This window comes from Anser cygnoides, unplaced genomic scaffold (genome assembly GCF_040182565.1).
Source record: "Anser cygnoides isolate HZ-2024a breed goose unplaced genomic scaffold, Taihu_goose_T2T_genome scaffold_45_1, whole genome shotgun sequence".
Taxonomy (NCBI): Eukaryota; Metazoa; Chordata; class Aves; order Anseriformes; family Anatidae; genus Anser; species Anser cygnoides.
The window spans coordinates 745,351-764,843 of NW_027103069.1; the positions used below are offsets into that span (position 1 = coordinate 745,351).

Sequence of the window (19,493 nt, forward strand, 5' to 3'; positions counted from 1 at the left end):
TGGTGGAGTCTCCTTCCTTGGAGATATTCAAAAGCCATCTGGCCACAATCTTGGGTAATGTGCTCTAGGGGACCCTGCTTGAGCAGGGAGGTTGGACTAGATGATCTCTAGAGGTCCCTTCCAACCTCAACCATTCTGTGATTCTCTGATTCTGTGATAATTCCTTACTCACCGAGTGGTCCATCCGTCAAATCCATGTCTCTCCAATTTAGAGACAAGGATGTTGTTTGGGAAAGAAGAAGAATAATGGTAAAGGATCATTGGCCCAATGTTAGACATTGCAGAGGCAGTTCCTGATGGAAATGCAGAATGACCAAAAGCTGTAATTCTGTTGCAAGGTAGAACACAAAAGCAGTAACTGTTCTGGAGAGAACGGCTTTTAAGTCATCGTAGGCTGTGGCTGCGATTTTCACCTACACCCTGTGGTGGCAGGTATAGTCTCCAGATCCCTAGAAATGCAGGGTCGGTCAGAGTGTTTGGGGTCCTTTCCCCAACCCCCTGCCTGAGTTTCACCTAGGGAGAGCCCAGAGGCTCATTCTGAGAGGCTGTGCTTCCTGACTCAGAGGAACTATCACCTAGTGGTGATTTTTGGCTGGGATAGAGTTAATTTTCCTCCTGGTAGCTGGTATGGTGCTGTGTTTTGGATGTAGGATGAGAATAATGCTGATGAGAATAAAACTGATGTTTCAGTTGTTGCTGAGCAGCGCTTACACTAAGTCAAGGACTTTTCAGCTTCTCATACTGCCCTGACAGTGAGGAGGCTGGGAGTGCACAAGAAGCTGGGAGGGGACACAGTCAGGACAGCTGACCCAAGCTGGCCAAAGGGATATTCCGTACCATATAACGTCATGATGAATAATAAAATCGGGGGAGCTGCTGCTCAGGGTGGGGCTGGGCATCGGTCAGCGGGTGGTGAGCAATTGCATTGTGCATCACTTGTTTTGTGTATTCTTTTATCATTATTATTATTATCCGTTCCTTTTCTGTCCTATTAAACTGTCTCGATTTAAATCCATGAGCTTTTGCCCGTTTCTTTTTTAAATTCTCTCCCCCGTCCCACTGTGGGGTGAGCGAGCAAAAAGCTGTGTGGTGCTTAGTTGCTTGCCGGGTTAAACCACAACATAGTTGAAAAGCGCAAACCCCTCAGGGCTTTCTGACAGCCGCTCACAACTTGTGAAATCCTCAGGAGTCAGTCAAAGTTGGCCTTGTATCCTGCCAGTAAGGGCCTGTGGGGTCCTTCCTGTAGGGTAGTGAAAAGCTCTAAAGCTGTATTCTTTTAGACAAGGAACCAATTTTGCCTTACTCTCTTTTTCTCCCTCCATCTCTCCCAGACTAACACCAAATAAGCAAAGACACTGCAGGTTTTTTTCATACATGTTGGAGAGGTGAATGGATATTTATGCTTAGTCTGAATATTGCATCCTTTTCAACAGTATTCATTCAGAATATTGCATTCTTTTGCTAAAGCAGAAAAGGTTTGAAGCTTCTTGTAACTTGGTAGCGTTTTGACCAGATGTCACTTTCTATAGGAGATTGTTATGTTACTAGGTAGTTACATATGGAACAGCGAAGCTGAACTGAAAGACACAAGCAAGACTAGGGCTTTCCCAGCCTTCGGACCATCAATAAGGAGACTGAGTAAGTAAGAGGGTTATATGTCCAAGTGGAGAACAATGCCGAGTGGTGTCCCTCAGGGACCAGCACTGTTTAACATCTTTGTCAGTGACATGGTGTACTGGGTCTGGCTGGGATGGAGTTAACTTTCCCTACAGCAGCCCATACAGTGCTGTGCTCTGCACTTGTAGCTAGAATAGCATTGGTAACACACCAGTGTTTTGTCTACTGCTGAGCAATACTGGCACAGCATCAGGACTCCCTCTAACCCTCCCAGAGCCAGCAGGCTGGGGGTGGGCAAGAGGTGAGGAAGGAACATCACCAGGGCAGCTGACCTAAACCAACCAAAGGGATATTCCATACCATATGATGTCACACTCAGCACTAAAAGGTGGAAAAAGGAAGGAGAGGGGAGGAGTGGGCTCTCGTTGCGAAAACGTCTGTTCTCCCGAACACCATCTACGTGCGTTGAAGCCCTGCTTCAAGGATGTGGTCAAGCATCGCTCATTGGTGGGAATTAGGGAGTAATTTCTTTCCTCTGCACTTCCACACGGCCTTTGCTTTTTTTTCTTTTTTTCCTTTTCCCCTTTTTCTTTCCCCTTTAGTTAAATTATTTAATTAATAATATTTCCCCCTTAATAATTATTTTTTCTTTAATTAAATTATCCTTATCTCAACCCATGAGTTGTTTCTTTCCTTTTCTTCTTCCCCTCCTCTTCTGAGGAGGGGGAGTGAGAGAGCGGTTGTGGTGGAGTTCAGCTGCCTAGCAAGGTAAAACCACCACACATGGACAGTGGGATTGACTGCACCCTCAGCAAGTTTACCAATGACACCAAGTTGTGTGGTGCGATTGACACACTGGAGGGAAGGGAAGCCATCCAGAGGGACCTGGAGTTGGGGTTGTTCAGCCTGGAGAAGAGAAGGATCCAGAGAGACCTTATAGAGGCCTTCCAGTACCTAAAGGGGGCCTACAGGAAAGCTGGAGATGGCCTCTTTATCTGGGAGCGTAGTGATAGGACAAGGGGTAACAGTTTTAAACAAAAAGAGGGTAGATTTAGATTAAATATTAGGAAGAAATTCTTTGCTACGAGGGTGGTAAGGCACTAGAATGGGTTGCCTGGAGAAGCTGATGGATGTCCCCTCCCTGGAAGTGTTCAAGGCCAGGTTGGATGGGGCTCTGAGCAACCTGGTCTCATGGAAGGTGTCCCTGCCCATGGCAGGGGGGTTGGAATTGGATGATCCAACCCAAGCTATTCTATGATTCTATGATATGGGACACAGAACTTGTGATGATCAATTGTGTACTTGCTTGTTGGAGATGCTTTGCAATAGATGGAAAGCTGGCTGGTCATTCACTTCTGCATGCCGTGGCCTACATTTGTGACCATTTTGCTTTCTTTCCAACTCCTGTTCACCATCTGTTCTCTCTCCCTCTCTCCCCCCCCCCCCCCAACTCCCCCCCCCCCCATCTCCTCTTTTTTCTCTTCTGTTAGTATTCATCTTGATTCCTTTTCCCCATTCCCCATGGCTAGGCAGTTGAATTGTTACTTATTCTACTATATGTTTCTTCATTAAAGTGGTCCTACTGAGCCTAAATATGCCCTTATTTGTGTAAGTGCCTGTTAGGGAGGGTAATCCATATTAGGTTTGTTTAGCAAGGAAATGTCTTCCCTGCTTTCTCTAGGGCCAAGACATAGTCTCTGGGACCATGACTTTCTCCTGCAGTTATTGCATCAGGCCTGGATGACCATGGATGATGGGAAGCTGTCCAAGAGAAGAGAGGTTTTCAGCTTTAGCAATAAGGCATGATAGCCAGCAGAGAAAATTTCTTTGCAGTTATATCATCCTGAGATGGGAGAATTAATCACAAAACCAAAAGATAAATAGAGTCCTGCTGGGTCCTGTACTGTGGCCACAACAGCCCCATGCAACGCTACAGGCTTGGGGCAGAGTGGCTGGAAAGCTGTGCAGAGGAAAAGGATCTGGGGGTGTTGGTCGATGCTTGCCTGAACATGAGCCGACAGTGTGCCCAGGTGGCCAAGAAGGCCAACGGCATCCTGGCTTGTATCAGGAATAGCGTAGCCAGCAGGATCAGGGAGGAGATCGTCCCTTTGCATTCTGCTCTGGTGAGGCCGCACCTTGAGTACCGTGTTCACTTTTGGGCCCCTCACTACAGAAAAGACATCGAGGCCCTGGAGCATGTCCAGAGAAGGTCTATGAAGCTGGTGAAGGGCCTGGACCACAAGTCCTATGAGGAGCTGCTGAGGGAACTGGGGTTGTTTAGTCTGGAGAAGAAGAGGCTCAGGGGAGACCTTATTGCTCTCTACAACTACCTGAAAGGCAGTTGTGGGGAGCTGGGGGTCGGCCTCTTCTCGCAAATAACCAGCAATAGGACTAGAGGGAATGGCCTCAAGTTGTGCCAGGGGAGGTTCAGGTTGGAAATTAGAAGAAATTTCTTCTCAGAAAGAGTAGTCAAGCGATGGAACATGTTGCCCAGGGAGGTGGTAGAGTCACCGTCTCTGGGGGTGTTTAAGGAAAAGGTTGGACATGGTGCTTAGTGACATGGTTTAGTGGGTGACATTGGTAGCAGGGGGATGGTTGGACCAGATGATCTTGGAGGTCTTTTCCAACTTTAATGATTCTATGATTCTATGACATTGTGTTGAGGTGAAGAGTATGGCTGCCTCCTCCAGACACTGTGGCCCAGGACTGATTCTGCCTGGCTGCTTGTGCCCAGACCAGTGCCTGGGGACCTGGAGTCTCAGCTCAGGATGGGTGTGGGGGGGTGGAACAAGGCTGCTGTTTTCCCTTTAGCAGTCTCAACCAGTAGCAAAGCTGAGCACATATCCCAGAGACATACAAACACAGACAAAGACAGGGCACTAATATAACCGGTCACACAGGTTGTTCCAGCCAAGGGCTGCCTTCATAAGGGTTCACATAAAGCATAGACATAGATAGCTGAAACCCCCTCCCCCTCTCTGGCTGGTAGAGGTAGAAGTTCGCTAGTGAAGGCACACACACACAGTACTCTCCAGGTTCACAATCACACACACATTTGTGGATCCTTCGCATACCTGGCACAGTCCATCTGTCTATCCAGCACCCCCGCCTGGATCCCTCAAGTACTTGCATGGCCCCTCTGTCCATCTGGCATCCCTGTCTGGATCCCAGGCCCTCATACCCACTTCATGGATCACCTACTTGTCGGCTAGTCCATCTTGAAGCTTGCTGCAAGCACGCGCTCACTCACACACTCGTCCCTCATGCACACCACATTCGCAAGTCCCCCTGGGCATACCAGTGTTATAAATGACTGAGTCCCAAACTTCTCTTGGACTATTAACAAAGGGTTTATCTTTGATCATTAGGATTTGCCCTACTTTGGACTCAGGTACCTTCATTATTAATTCTCCATCCTCAAAGGTTATTGTTGCATCTAATTTGGCTAATAGATCCCATCCCAAGAGTGGAATCGGGCATTCTGGTACATACTAAAATTCATGGGTTAGTTCCTTACCCCCAAAACGCAAATCAAGGGGTTGTAAGAATGGCCATTCCTCCTCTTTCCCTGTGGCTCCAATTATTGTAGTTGTCTTAGCTCCTAATTGTCCTTTAAAACTATTTAACACTGAATATGTTGCTCCTATTACATTTACAGCCTAATTAACACAGAGAAAGAAGCTCCCACAACCAACAAAAAATTCAAGCCTCTGTCTTCGTTTCCTAGCTTTATTTCAACTAGTGGACCTGCTAGGGTAGATGCCCCAGGTCCCCATCATTCCTAACTGTTGTGTTATAAATGACTGAGTCCCAAATAGGATTACAATCAGAGTTTACAATTTATTAAACGAATAGAGGCAAGCAAACAGCGCTGGGTGCGCCGGGAGTCTCTGCTCCACCGGGACGCACACCCGTTACGTAAGGCATCTAATTTTTTATACTCCTAGGCTAATACATATTTATTACTACTTCTAAAAGAGGCAAGGTTATTATAATTGGTTTCCCGAATCCGACGTCCTTCCAGGTGCACCTGCTTATCAGTCTCTGTAACTTTCTCGGGGGCCGCTCGGACAGGGAGACAGGGAGGCTCATATTCTTCCTCCTTATCTAGTGGTCTCTTGGCCGGCTGTCAGAAGTTACTGCACATTCGTGCAAAGTCAGCAGTTTTTCTCTGAAGAAATCCCTTTGTTCTCTTCTCGCCTAAACCCAGGCCTCAATGTTAACCCTTCAAAACCCCTTAGTGGCACGAATTGCTGGACCATTTCTTACAATTCCTCCTTTTTTTTTTTTTTTTTTAATCATCAATTCGTGTCTCTCCTTCAACCTTTGTCAGTAACAATTGGATTTCATCAGTCAGTTCTCGGGGTGTCCACTTCTTAAGCATCATTATCGACACGTCACCTTTTCTCTCCCGAAGTCATCACAAATTGGGTGCTATTTATTATCCGCCGTATCAACAACGTAAAGCAAGGTATCATACAAGGTATAAACAATAATGTCACTATACCACATAAAAATAAAAACAGCATCCTTTTAACCCATGGTTCACCAGGCAACCATGAAAAGAAATCCCAATCCATACCCTTCCAAGTTTGTACTGGGACGTGGGCTAGCTTTCTAATTTCCTTTGTTATCTGCTTGACCACTTTTCCATTATCATCAATCTGTAGACAACAATTAGAATCGTTCAGTTTTCCACACACTCCCCCTTCTTCTGCTAGTAAATAGTCTAAGACCATTCTATGTTGGAATATAGCATTTCTCATTTGAGTGGATTGGTCAGCCAAAAGATCCAAGGCCGTCGCTGTTTGATTTGTTACAACTTCGAGGATAGCTTGCAACCTAATTATTCGGTTCAAATTATAAATAGGTTCTCGGGCTCCTGATATCAACTCATTCGGGTTCCAGGTGGCTGGCCCATAATGCTGTATGATTCTTTCAGGAGGCCATTCATCCTTTCCCCATTTTTGGGCACTACCCCCGGTTAAGGAAGTATCAATAGATCGTTTCACTCTGTTCAGGTCATCATATAATCTTATTCCTAAATGATTTCCTTGTGTTTGTGACAATAAAAAGAACAAGGGTCTTATGTACCCCACATAGCATATTCCCGACCAATTTTCAGGTAGCCTCTTGTAAGCATGTTTGCCACACACCCAATAATGTCCCTTTAGGGCCCATGTCCCATTTGGAAAAGGACCATTCCATTCCTTTTTAGCCCTTGGGGCGTGATAATACAGTGTCCTTGTTACCGAGTGGTCCTGTTACAATGTCTGCCCCGTTCGTACTCGTATATGCGCACTTCCAAGCTCCCGCATCGGGTTTCCACTTACAGTCACAATTCAGTTCTCCTTGGTGGCCAGTTATATTATAAGCTGACCAGAAATGCTTAAAGAACACTCGCCTCCCATTCTCATTCTGCCATCTCCAGCGATAGACCCGCACCACATGCTATTCCTTAGTGGTGTTATCGCGCTGACAGCTCAAGATTTGACCATCAAATTGTCCCCCCGCTTGTGCTCTTGCCACAGTTTTACATCCGGATCCAAAAAATTCTCAATATGAGCATTTCAGCCAAGTCCCATTTCTCAGCTGAACATGTGTGGCGTTCCATTTCCCACTACGTGCTGTACAGCTTATAGGACTACATCCAGGATCGGTACAATCATATCCGGGGGACAGAGTCCAATTGCAAATGCTTTTTCCCACCGCCACTGTTCCTGTTCTGTTCAAGCAGTATGCACCCCGAGCTGACGAGTGCAACTGCCATGGACCTCCTTCCTCTTTCCAAAATTGCGTCCCATTATGAACTTCGCTCAGATTACTGACCCACCACTTGGGTTCAACTGGGCCTGCTACCCAGGGCCAACTTTCAGTTCCCCCCGGTCCTCCACAAATCCAGCAGTTACTAAGGTTAAAGGCCCTAGCCACTTCCTCCCCCAAAGTGAAAAAGTTATTCCTCCATTCTTGCCCATGGCCCAATTGCCCCTGTAAAAACAATACCAGAAAGTATAGCATTTCTTATCCTTTTTCGTCGTCCAATCTTGAGAGTGTGGGAAACGCCTTTAATCATGAGGTTGGGCCCGCTTTCAGAGCTTGTGTTACCATTCAGCCCTTCGGAGTGATCCAGCTCCTGGAAAAACTAATCACAATTTCATTATGGGTTTAAGAGGTTCTCATGTTATTTTTCTCAGGACAACCTGATCTTAGCGCGGGAGAAGTCCGGTCGAGGCCCTCTCACTCGGCGGTCAATACCCATAGGGGTTGCCTCCCTCGGTAGACCATACACACCGCAGTGGAGGGTCCTACCCCGGTCTTGCCTTCTCCCTTTCCTCCCTTCAGCCTTGTCCTCTTTATCCAGTGCCCTTAATTCATGCAGAACCTCATTGCTGGGATATCAGTTCCTCTTTAGTCTCAGTTTCAGTTCCCCAGGAGTGGACTCAACCCTCCAGGCTTCGGTAGTTATTGGTCCTTTTATTCTGGATGCGTGGGTCCAACCCCTTTCTGCTGTTCTCACAGCTGTTTCAGTAGTAAGTAAAACAAGGTACGGTCCCTCCCATCGGGGGTTCAATGATTCTTCTCTCCAGGTTTTTATTAAGACCTTGTCTCCTGGTTGTATTTTATGAATAGCAAATCCTAAAGGTGGTGTCTGAGTCATCATCCCAATTTCTCTTAGCTCCTGTAATCTCCTTCCAATGGTAATTATGTATTTCTGGATACTATGATCCTCAATTACATTGTTCCCTAGGGGCATCCCTTGAGAATAAGGCATACCATATAACATTTCATATGATGATAATCCAGTCTCACTGTGTGGTTTAGTTCTTATGTTTAAAAGTGCCAATGGTAAGCATTTCGTCCAGGGCAGCTGTGTCTCGATCATTAACTTAGCCAATTGTTGTTTTATTGTTTGATTCATCCTTTCTACTTTCCCTGAGCTTTGTGGGTGCCAGGGAGTGTGGTATTCCCACTGAATACCTAATGATTGACACAACAATTTTATTATTTTAGAAGTAAAGCGTGTGCCCTGATCAGAATCAATGTACTGGATTATCCCATACCTTGGTATTAAATGTTCCAATAAAATTTTTACCACTGTCTGTGCAGTAGCTCGTGCTACAGGATAAGCTTCTACCCATTGTGTTAAATGATCTACGATTACCAATAGATATTTCATTCTCCCTACCTTGGGCAATTCAGTGAAATCAACTTGTACTTTCTCGAAAGGCCTATAAGCTGTTTTTCTCCCTCCCATAGCTGCTTGTCGAAACACTTTCTTATTTATTTTCTGACAAGTTAAACAACCTTATGTAATTTGTTTCGCTATTTCAAAAATTCCAATGCAACCAAATTGTTTAAGGAAATGATCGCTTAATGCCTTCATACCCCAATGTGTTTGTGCATGTAAACGTTCCAGTATTTGCCTCGCATAGGCTGTTGGCAATATCTCTCGCCCGTCAGGCAGTGTCCATTCTCCTTGTTCTAACTTAGCCCCTATTTTCTCCAATTTTGCTTGTTCTTCAGGGGTAAATTTCTTTTCTTCTCTTTCTCGCCTTTCTTCCTCTCGTATCACATTGATTTTAACAACCTGAGTCCTCAGGGCTGCTTCCTGGGCCTCCTTATCTGCTAGATTATTTCCTCTGATTCGATAATCCAATCCCTTTTGGTGTCCTCTTACATGTACCACTGCTATCTCCTTTGGTTCTCTTAATGCCCTTAAAATTTTTATTATTAACTCTTGATGTATAAGATTCCTCCCTTGAGTATTAATTAGACCTCTTTCTTCCCAAATTTTTCCAAAAGTATGGACCACCCCATATGCATATTTAGAGTCTGTATATATCGTCCCACTTTTCCCTTTTAATAGTTCCAGGGCCCTACATAGGGCATACAGCTCACAAGCCTGAGCTGACCATGATGGGCTCAAAGGTCCGGATTCCACAGGTTCTAAGTTCTTATTAATTATTGCATATCCTGATTTCCTCCTCCCTTCCACTACTCGGGAGGAGCCATCTACAAACAGAAAATTCAAACAAAAAATTCAAGCCTCTGTCTTCGTTTCCTAGCTTTATTTCAACTAGTGGACCTGCTAGGGTAGATGCCCCAGGTCCCCATCATTCCTGACTGTTGTGTTATAAATGACTGAGTCCCAAATAGGATTACAATCAGAGTTTACAATTTATTAAACGAATAGAGGCAAGCAAACAGCGCTGGGTGCGCCGGGAGTCTCTGCTCCACCGGGATGCACACCCGTTACGTAAGGCATCTAATTTTTTATACTCCTAGGCTAATACATATTCATTACTACTTCTAAAAGAGGCAAGGTTATTATAATTGGTTTCCCAAATCCGACGTCCTTCCAGGTGCACCTGCTTATCAGTCTCTGTTACTTTCTCGGGGGCCGCTCGGACAGGGAGGCTCATATTCTTCCTCCTTATCTAGTGGTCTCTTGGCCGGCTGTCAGAAGTTACTGCACATTCGTGCAAAGTCAGCAGTTTTTCTCTGAAGAAATCCCTTTGTTCTCTTCTCGCCTAAACCCAGGCCTCAATGTTAACCCTTCAAAACCCCTTAGTGGCACGAATTGCTGGACCATTTCTTACAGTTGTAAGTTTGTCCTGCAGCCTAAGACAATTTCTTTCTGATATCAGGGGCCGATTGCCCTGGAAAGAGGCTAGCCAGTTGCCTCTCTCTCTCTCTCTTTTTTTTTTTTTTAAAGCCAGGTCCATTTTTTTTTCTCATTGCATTTCAAAGTTGGTCCAAAAATTCAAAAATTCCATAAATTCCATAGGGGTTTCTTTTGGACCTTGTTGGAACAGATTCTCAATTCCCAATAGCCAATTTAACCAGATTTTGGTATTTACATAATTTCCGGGGTGATTAGGGTCTCAGTGAGGGGGTCGGTCAGGGGAATGCAATCGTTGAAAGTTCCCTGAGCGGTCCCATTGGCAATCTGAGCTCACACATGAACTCAGGTTGTTTTAAGAGTTAGCTGCTTTTCTGTTTCCACGACAACTCTCTCGGACCCATCACGGTCCCTCTGCCCCAGAGGGCTCACACCCGCGATTTAGAGATCTCAGCCTCGGGTTGAGGCGGAACTATTAACATTCCTACATCCTCTTTCCCTGCTCATTCAACTTCAAACAGCTCTGTTAAATACTACATGCCACACAACCTTTAACACCTTCAACAACCCTTTTAACACTTCCTTTATCTTTCTCCAGCCCGTACTTTTCTAATGCCAACACCAAAGGCTCAGTCAGGGGCCAACTTAATTCCAAACCTTTTCCCTCCAAGATGCTGAAACAACATATCAGTATACAACATTTCATCCTATTTTCCTTCTCTCCTCAAAAACATTAATTGCAAGACACTGTTATAGTCGATTGATCCATAAAGTGGCCATTTAGTTTATATAGTGGCCACCACTGATTGCAATACTTAGTGAAAGTCCTCTTGCTTTCTGTGCCCCCATTTCTAACAATATCCTTCCAATGTGCCAATATGCACCCAAGGAGGCTTTTTTTTTTTTTTTTTTAGGACGTCTTTGTTTTGGATTTTACCCATTTCCTCGATTTCCCATTCCCTTTTATTTATTTATATTAGTTACTGTCCCTTGTTTCAATTTCCACGCAAACCTTTTTATTGAAGGTTTTTACTATCTTTTCCTAATCTTCTTCCCAAATGTCCCAGTTCTCTGGGATTAAACTCTTCTTTCCACATACAAACTTCAGTATTTCAGATTATTGATGAGCCCCGTTCCAATCATAAATCCACAGGACTTCGGAAAAACACCTGAAGCACTCAGCCTTCTGTCTTCTAGACAAACAATACCACCTTTTTCACAAAATTTACATTTCAACAAGACCGAATTTCAAGCCGAATGCTAATTTTTCTCATGCACTTTGTTAGTAAGCCTACACAAAACAAGGAATCACTCCTGTGTATCCGTCAAGATGGGGGTTTAAAAAGGTATTGAGGCCTAAATAAATTCGCTCTCCCCCTTCTTACCAAATTCCCAGGGCTCAGGCCCGAACCACCGAAGAAGTGACTCTCCGTTCTAACATTTTGATAATCAGTCAGCCCCTCTCCCCCGATACTTGGGAAACTGACCGAACACCACCGCGAATATACCCAAACTTCTAAACTGTTACTTAGATAATGCTCCCACCTTCCTCCTTGACACAGTCAAAACATTTAAGAACAAAACAGGATTACAAGATGCACCACCGGGGGTGGATTGTTAGGATATAGAGGTGGTAGGTTATCCAATGACTCCCATTCATCATCTTTTTCTTTTTCCTTTTTTTTTATTTTTTATTTTTTTGTTCTCTTCTTCTTCAAACTTCTCGTCTGCTTTTAGTGTAAATATTGAGGCTGGAAAAGGACGTGAGATCCTGATCCATAATCCTGCATAATCACTTTCCTCCTGGCTAAAAGGTTCCTTTGAATTAACATGTATATTTAAGGCCTGGCAAACCCAGTCTTCAAAGGATCCGAAAACGGGCCAAAAGACATGTGGTCTTAAAGGCTCCTTCGGCCATTCTGTCATACAATACTGAACCATTTTTAATTTACTTTTTTCCTTTTCTGGGGCCCCTATCGTTCCAATTTCTAATCATTATCCCTAATGGACTTTCTGGTGGTATGTCTGGTAATTTGCTCCCTTTTCTCTGGTCCCGGGTCTTCAATTTTGTCTGACCCATCTAGGAATTTTACTGTGGCAATTCCTACAGCCCTTGGTTGCCTTAGTGAGAGTGTCTTGCAGGGGGTTTAGGACCTATCACCCACCCACCAATCCTATAGGAATCGCTTCGGTCCTTCACCGGCCAAGTCCCTCGCGGGAGATTGGAACCGCGGTTAGAAGACCTCCACAATCGCTTCGGAACTACGTTCCGTCTCAGTCACACTCTCACACAATCAGGCAACCGAATCCCACCCAACCGAACGGTATACTCCATCGTCTTCGTTTGGATCTTCGCGTGCAGAACTACGGGCAAAATATAGTGCTGCAGCCGGCAAAGGGAGCTCATAAAAAAATCTAAATCTTTGCTTGCCCTTATTCAGGTTCGAGATGGCATTAGCCCCGACCTGACTCGAACAGGAGCCACCAAATGGTGGGGGCGCCCCTCCTAGATCAAGTCAGAATTCAGGAACCAAGACCATCCCGGACGAGCCCCCAATTGTTATAAATGACTGAGTCCCAAATAGGATTACAATCAAAGTTTACAATTTATTAAACGAATAGAGGCAAGCAAACAGCGCTGGGTGTGCCAGGAGTCTCTGCTTCACCAGGACGCACCCCTGTTACGTAGGGCGGTTGGTTTTTATGCTCCTAGGCTAATACATATTCATTACTACTTCTAGAAGAGGCAGGGTTATTATAATTGGTTTCCCGAATCCGAAGTCCTCCCAGGTGCGCCTGCTTATCAGTCTCTGTTACTTTCCCCGGGGGCCGCTTGGACAGGGAGGCTCATATTCTTCCTCCTTATCTAGTGGTCTCTTGGCCGGCTGTCAGAAGTTACTGCACGTCCGTGCAAAGTCAGCAGTTTTTCTCTGAAGAAATCCCTTTGTTCTCTTCTCGCCTAAACCCAGGCCTCAATGTTAACCCTTCAAACCCCTTAGTGGCACGAATTGCTGGACCATTCCTTACACCACCATGGAGCCCCCACCTGCCTGATACCCGACCTGGACCTGAGGCTCCCGCTACATGCCAGCTAGTCCAACTTAAAGCTTGCTTGTGAATACAAATGCACACCCCACGCACACCGGGGTTTAGGAAACAGAATCATTAAGGTTGGAAAAGACCTCCATCTGGTCCAACCGTCCCCCTACTACCAATGTCACCCACTAAACCATGTCCCTAAGGACCATGTCCAACCTTTCCCTAAACACCCCCAGGGATGGATGACTCCGCCACCTCCCTGGGCAAACAGTTCCAATGCTGGAGACCTGAACAGCCACATTTTTGGGCAGGCAGTCGGTCTGGGTTGCCACATTATTTTTGGCAAGAGTTTTCTGTCTGGTGGAGACCATGGCTGAACTTGTTGTCTGGGAGGCAGCCAATAGGTGAGCTGGTCTCTTGAGTGGGGAGGGATACTCTGCCCTCCCTGCACGATCTGCAGTGCAAACTGCCATGCCATGCCCTGTTTGCCCCCTCTGTTTGTCGAACTCCTGCTCACTCATGCTCCCTAGGGGCTGTCTTTGTACAACAGAGGAGGGGCACTCCTGGCTCTGCCCAAGCCTCGTCGGCTGCCCTCGAGAGGGCTGCCGGGTCCTGGCGGCTCCCTCAGCTTCCTCGATCGGCCTCGATGTAGGGAACTGAAGGGATGCAAGACACGGACTCCTGATGGCTCTTGAACAGGAGACCTTTATTGCCATTTTTCACCACTACATATACTTTCCCCGTAGCCCCACGTGCTGTCCACGCGCCTGAATCTGTCATACAATTGGTTAGAGACCCTCAGACACGCGCCTCGAGCCAGCCAGCAATTGGCCACTGCCCAAAGCTCATCTTTAACACTGTAGCCAATTTACTTTATCTCGCCCTTGCTCAAGTTTTTGGTTCTACCGCTGTTTTCCTCATTATCTCTAACTCAGGGATGTGTGAAACAGCACAAAGCTCCCTGCGAATTCCTTTCCCACAATTCCCCCTTTTTTATTTTCAATCAATCAACCAAACGCTTTCTATAGATTTTTCTATCAATCACCGCAGACACTGCAATAAGCAAGATACAATAAGCAACAGGGTGAAAATCACAAGCAGAATTACGATTGTAAAGTAGCGTGCCTACTAGAATCTACATCAGTCAACAAGCCACTAAGCGCTAGGGATGTTGCTTCGCAGTGATGCTGCTTCTCACTCACACAGCACAATCACACGATCATGCAAAGAGGCCTCTTGCACTTCTCATTCATACCACAAGAAAATATCACTTAAAATAATTTGTCCGTGGCTTCAGGAGGTCCTTGTCTACTCCCGCGGTGAGCGGCTGAGAGTGGAGACTCCTCCGAGGAAAATGCTCGGGGTGCACCTAGGGGCGTCCGTTCCACAGTCGATCCCACAGCCGAGCAGAGCAGCTCCTGGCACAAGGAAGGATGCTATTATAGTTTTGTATAATTACAGCAAAGAGATGCATTGCGATAAGGAGCAAGTGTGGCGTTGACCATTCGTTTCACGATTTGTTTTTTTGCCTGAGCAATTAAACCTTACACATGCTGTTGCTGTTTCACATCCCAGGATATCTAATTCCTCTGGCTCTAGGGGCGCTTGCGGCAAGTAGACAGTCCAGTCTTTGTTATCTGCCGGGTTCCCCACCAGACATGTTGTGAATGGGTCGTTAGCACTAGCCCGGGACAGGCACACCGCTTCTTATCCTGTCATGTTGGCGAGGGTGACCCAGATGTTGCGGCGTGGTTGGATGGAGACCCAGGAAGTGAGCCTGGACATGGCGACTAGTTTCACCCACCGCAACTGTCGCCCAAATAGCATGAGAGAAAGTATCTACAGATAAGTGAACATATTTCAAGCGACCAAATTCTGGAATATGCATTACGTCGGTCCGCCATAACTGTAAGGACCGTAGACCTCTATGGTTTACCATTAAAGACGGGGTCGAAACATGTTGTTGACAGTCAGGACATATTTGGACAATCAATTTGGCGTCAATGATCGATATAGCGAATTGTTTCGCCGAGACTTTGGCGGATTGATGGAAAAAGGCATGGGATAACCGAGCTTGCTCCAGCACCTTAGGCACCGGGGCAGTCAGGGTCATATTAGTTAGCTGGTCAGCGTGTGTGTTACCCTCTGCAAAAATACCAGGTAACATGGTGTGGCTCTGCATGTGAATAATACAATACAGGTGCACTCGCTGCTCTACCAAAAATAACAGCTCTTTAAATTTTAGAAACAAGTTTTCCTTTGGGATGTCTCAAATGTGCCCTCTCAATGCGCTGAGCAACACCTACAGCATATTGCGAGTCCGATACAGTATTCAAAGGTACTGTTTTTTTAATTTTTTCCTTTTTTTCTCTTTTTTTTCCTTTTTTTTTTCCTCTTTTTTTTTTTTTTTTTTGTTTTCTGGCTGCAATGTCCTCGATAACTGCACTGATTCGTCGCAAATCATGCAGTAATCTCCATTTCCCGCTCTTCTTCTTGATAACAAACACTGATGAATTCCATGAGCTGTTTGTCGGAACAATATGTCCTTGTTGGAGTTGTTCTTGAACCAACTCCTGCAGACTACTGCTCGGAAAAGAATCAATTGAGCAATTCTAGTTCCCTTTTGTATTGACAATGGTGGAGATGGTGTCCAAGCCATAGCTTGGATTTGTCCATTGTAGTCAGCATCAATTACCCCCCGGCAAAACAAACAATCCGGTCAGAGTTGCACTTGATCGTCCTAGCAGCAATACACTACAGTCATTCCCAATTGGTCCTTTGATGTTCAATGGAATTTTATGAACGTGAGTACCGCACAAGGTGGCGTCTATTACTGTGGAGGTATCCACTCCGGCACTCCCTCTGGTTCTTGCTGAGAGGGTGTCCACCGTGGTAACCGTGGCAGCGGGGCTGCAGCGCGGAACCCTGCTCCACCGTGGTACTCCATGGGCTGCAGGGGGACAGCCTGCTTCACCGTGGTCCTCACCACAGGCCGCAGGGGACTTCTGCTCCGGTGCCTGGAGCACCTCTCCCCCTCCTCCTTCACTGACCTTGGCGCCTGCAAGGCTGTTTCTCACTCCTCTCACTCTCCCAGCTGCTGTGTATCGCATTTTTTTCCCCCCCTTTCTTAAATATGCTCTCACAGAGGCTCAAACAACATCGTTTATTGGCTCGGCTCTGGTCAGCACCAGGGCCCTTACCTAACATGGGGCAGCTGCTAGATTCTTTTCACAGAAGCCACCCCTATGGCCCCCTGCTACCAATACCTTGCCACGTAAACCCACTACATTCCAATATACTCTTAATTTACAATTATCACGATCTTCACAAACTTCACTTAATCAAAAAAAAAAAAAAGAATTCCCCACACCAAAATAAACATAACATCATCACGACACCGACGAGGTGGACAATTTACACACACACCACCCCTTGTCCCTTCACCACACTAATATGAAACATATTCCTCACAATTGCTGCTTTCTTAAATTCTTCACAACTATTACATTCATAAAAAAAAAATCCAGTCCATGTTTTGCCCGTTACTTCTCTCGACTATCATCCTTATCTCAAATTCCTTGAGCCCCATGTTGGGCGAATAAAAAACCATAAGAAGTTATCACGGATTTGGGGTAGGAGGTTTAAAGAAACCAATCTTCCAGCAGTATCGGACAATAAATGGCACAGAAACTCTAGTAATGCTGATTCGTACTGGAGCAAACAATTTGTGAATAGCATATGCCAACAGAAATGTGCCTGTACCAGCAGCCCTTTTAGACTGCAGCGATGATTCACTGAAACCAAGTTTGAAGAGAACTGCAGTCATATCCACACCACTTGACACAGCCAGGTAGAAGATTCCTAGAGATACTAATGAAATTCCAACATGGAATGAAACTCCTACAGCACCATATTCTTTGAAAACTTTTTTCAGCTGCTGGGATTTATTGAGTTTGTGTTCACTGCTGAGATCTGTGGCTGCCTTTTCAGGGGATCCACCCCCATCCTTGGCCGAGCTGCCGGCGGCGGCCCGCAGCGCCAGCAGAGGGGCCGGCGGGCTGAGGGGGGGGGCCCGGCCCGGGGGGGGTGGGCAGCAGCGGCGGCGGTCGGCGGCGAGCGGGGAGGCGGCGGCGGCGCTTGCGGCCGTGCCGGCTGTCGCGGAGCGGGGGCGGTGCGCGGCTCTGCCCGGCCTCGCAGGACGGACAGAGCGGGGGCCCGCGGGGCCACGGGCCCGGGCGCAGCGGCAGGCGGAACATGGCAGCGCCCGGTGTGCGCGGGCGGGCGCTCAAACCGGAGAAACGCAGCAGCCGGCGGCGGGGCGGGCGGGCGGCTGCCCGAAGCTGACAGCGGGGCAGGCGGCGGCGCTGGCGGCAATCGTACGGCACCAACAATTGACCAGTCATAACATTTTCTAACAGTGACTGAATAAATGGTGCGTGTAATCCATATGTAGTCACAGTCTTTCTTAATTCTTTAATTAGGTCACAGTGGAAGGCATTATATTCATTTGGACCGTTGGGTCGCACCTGCACCGGGAAAGCCATTCCTACCGGGTCCCCGTCCTTTAGCGCTTCCCGGCGCACCAGCTCCCATTGTTCCCGCGGGTCGAAAGCTCGGGCCCGCAGGGAAGCATTATCGGGGGCAGGCAAGGCGAGAGCCGAGGGGGTCAGCGGGGAGGGGCTCTGCGGCGGCGGTCCGCGGCCCTCTTCCTTGTCATCCCCCAGGTCTATCAAATTGCACTGCTCTGGTGACCTTGCAGGCTCTGATCTCAGTTCGGCTGCTGTTATTGCCTGGGCAGCAACGTTCTGTACTTCCTTTTCTGCCTGCCACGATCTTAAAGTCTCAGTCACCAGCCGCCACGTAGTCATCACCTCAGCAGCATTAGTATCCCCACTGGACGCTGCTTCCCATATTTTTTCCCCCACTTGGTCCCAAGTTTTTACATCAAATACTGTGGAAGCCATTGAGGGGAGCCCTTGTTTTCGCAAAAATTTCAATAATAGCTTTATCTTAAACGGAATATTTTTTACTCCCCTGTCTATTAGGAGTTGCGTTAGCAGTTTCACTATAGCCTCTTCCTCTGCCGAAAGGCTAGCTCCCACGATTAATGCCCAGCCGCTCACCTGTCCTTCAGGTGATGTCCCGGGGTTGAAGCTGCAGTCCAGCTGCGAGCTTGACTCGTTCGGCTGGGTTCCCTTCGGACACTCGTGCAGCGCTGCTCCTCCCCTATCACGTCGGGGTCACCATTTGAAGGGATGCAAGACACGGACTCCTGATGGCTCTTGAACGGGAGACCTTTATTGTCATTTTTCACCACTACATATACTTTCCCCGTAGCCCCACGTGCTGTCCACGCGCCTGAATCTGTCATACAATTGGTTAGAGACCCTCAGACACGCGCCTCGAGCCAGCCAGCAATTGGCCACTGCCCAAAGCTCATCTTTAACACTGTAGCCAATTTACTTTATCTCGCCCTTGCTCAAGTTTTTGGTTCTACCGCTGTTTTCCTCATTATCTCTAACTCAGGGACGTGTGAAACAGCACAAAGCTACCTGCGAATTCCTTTCCCACAGGGAACCCCCTGTGATCCCCTGCTCCACTGCAGAACGTGTTTGCCCCAGAGCCAATTGCCTTGGCTTGGCCCCTGCCAGCATCCATCACCAGGCACATGGGCTGTGACCTGCGGCCTTTCTCTAGCCACCAGTGCGGAGCCCTGTACTCGCCTCACTCATGCCAGTCCCCTCCAGGTAGTAGCTGGTTTGTGAACACGCTGTGCTCCTGCCCCAGTGGCTGGGAGTAGAAGACCCCCACATGCTCCAGTAGCTGGCACACAGTTCACTTATGCCAGTCCCACAGTAGCTGGCACACAGTTCGCTTATGCCAGTCCCACAGTAGCTGGCACTCTGGGCACAAAGTCTGTAGGACCCTTTCAGATCCAGAGCTATGGCCCCTGCAACTACTGATGCTAGGACCCTCACTCGCTCCATTAGCTGGCACCACAAGCCAGGGGTGCCCGCTCCCTCACCCTGACTCCAGTATCTGGCACCAATCTTCACTCACACACAAACAGGTCTCACTAGTAGCTGGCACTTAGTCCTTGCAGCACACATGCACACAGGAGAGAGAGTGTGAGTATGCAGAGAGCTAGTTAAGAAAAGATTTAATGAGGAAATATAAGAAGATAGGACAGACTGCAGTGATAAGGTGCAGAGCT

At 47.1% G+C, this 19,493-nt stretch overlaps 1 protein-coding gene and 1 pseudogene across 3 annotated transcripts in view; one reads left to right on the forward strand and one right to left on the reverse strand.

Annotated features, from left to right (window-relative positions):
• LOC136789440 (BDNF/NT-3 growth factors receptor-like) overlaps positions 1-19,493 on the forward strand; it is a 153,704-nt pseudogene that overhangs the window by 114,156 nt on the left and 20,055 nt on the right.
• The window catches only part of LOC136789445 (uncharacterized), a 145,715-nt gene that overhangs the window by 47,613 nt on the left and 78,609 nt on the right, over positions 1-19,493 (reverse strand). The window contains exon 2 of one of the 3 annotated variants that reach the window (XM_066989510.1): positions 18,403-18,560. The exons of the other annotated variants lie outside the window; for them this stretch is intronic. The gene's annotated coding sequence lies outside the window, so the exon portion shown is untranslated. The remainder of the gene's footprint in view (positions 1-18,402; positions 18,561-19,493) is intronic. 3 annotated transcript variants of the gene reach the window in all.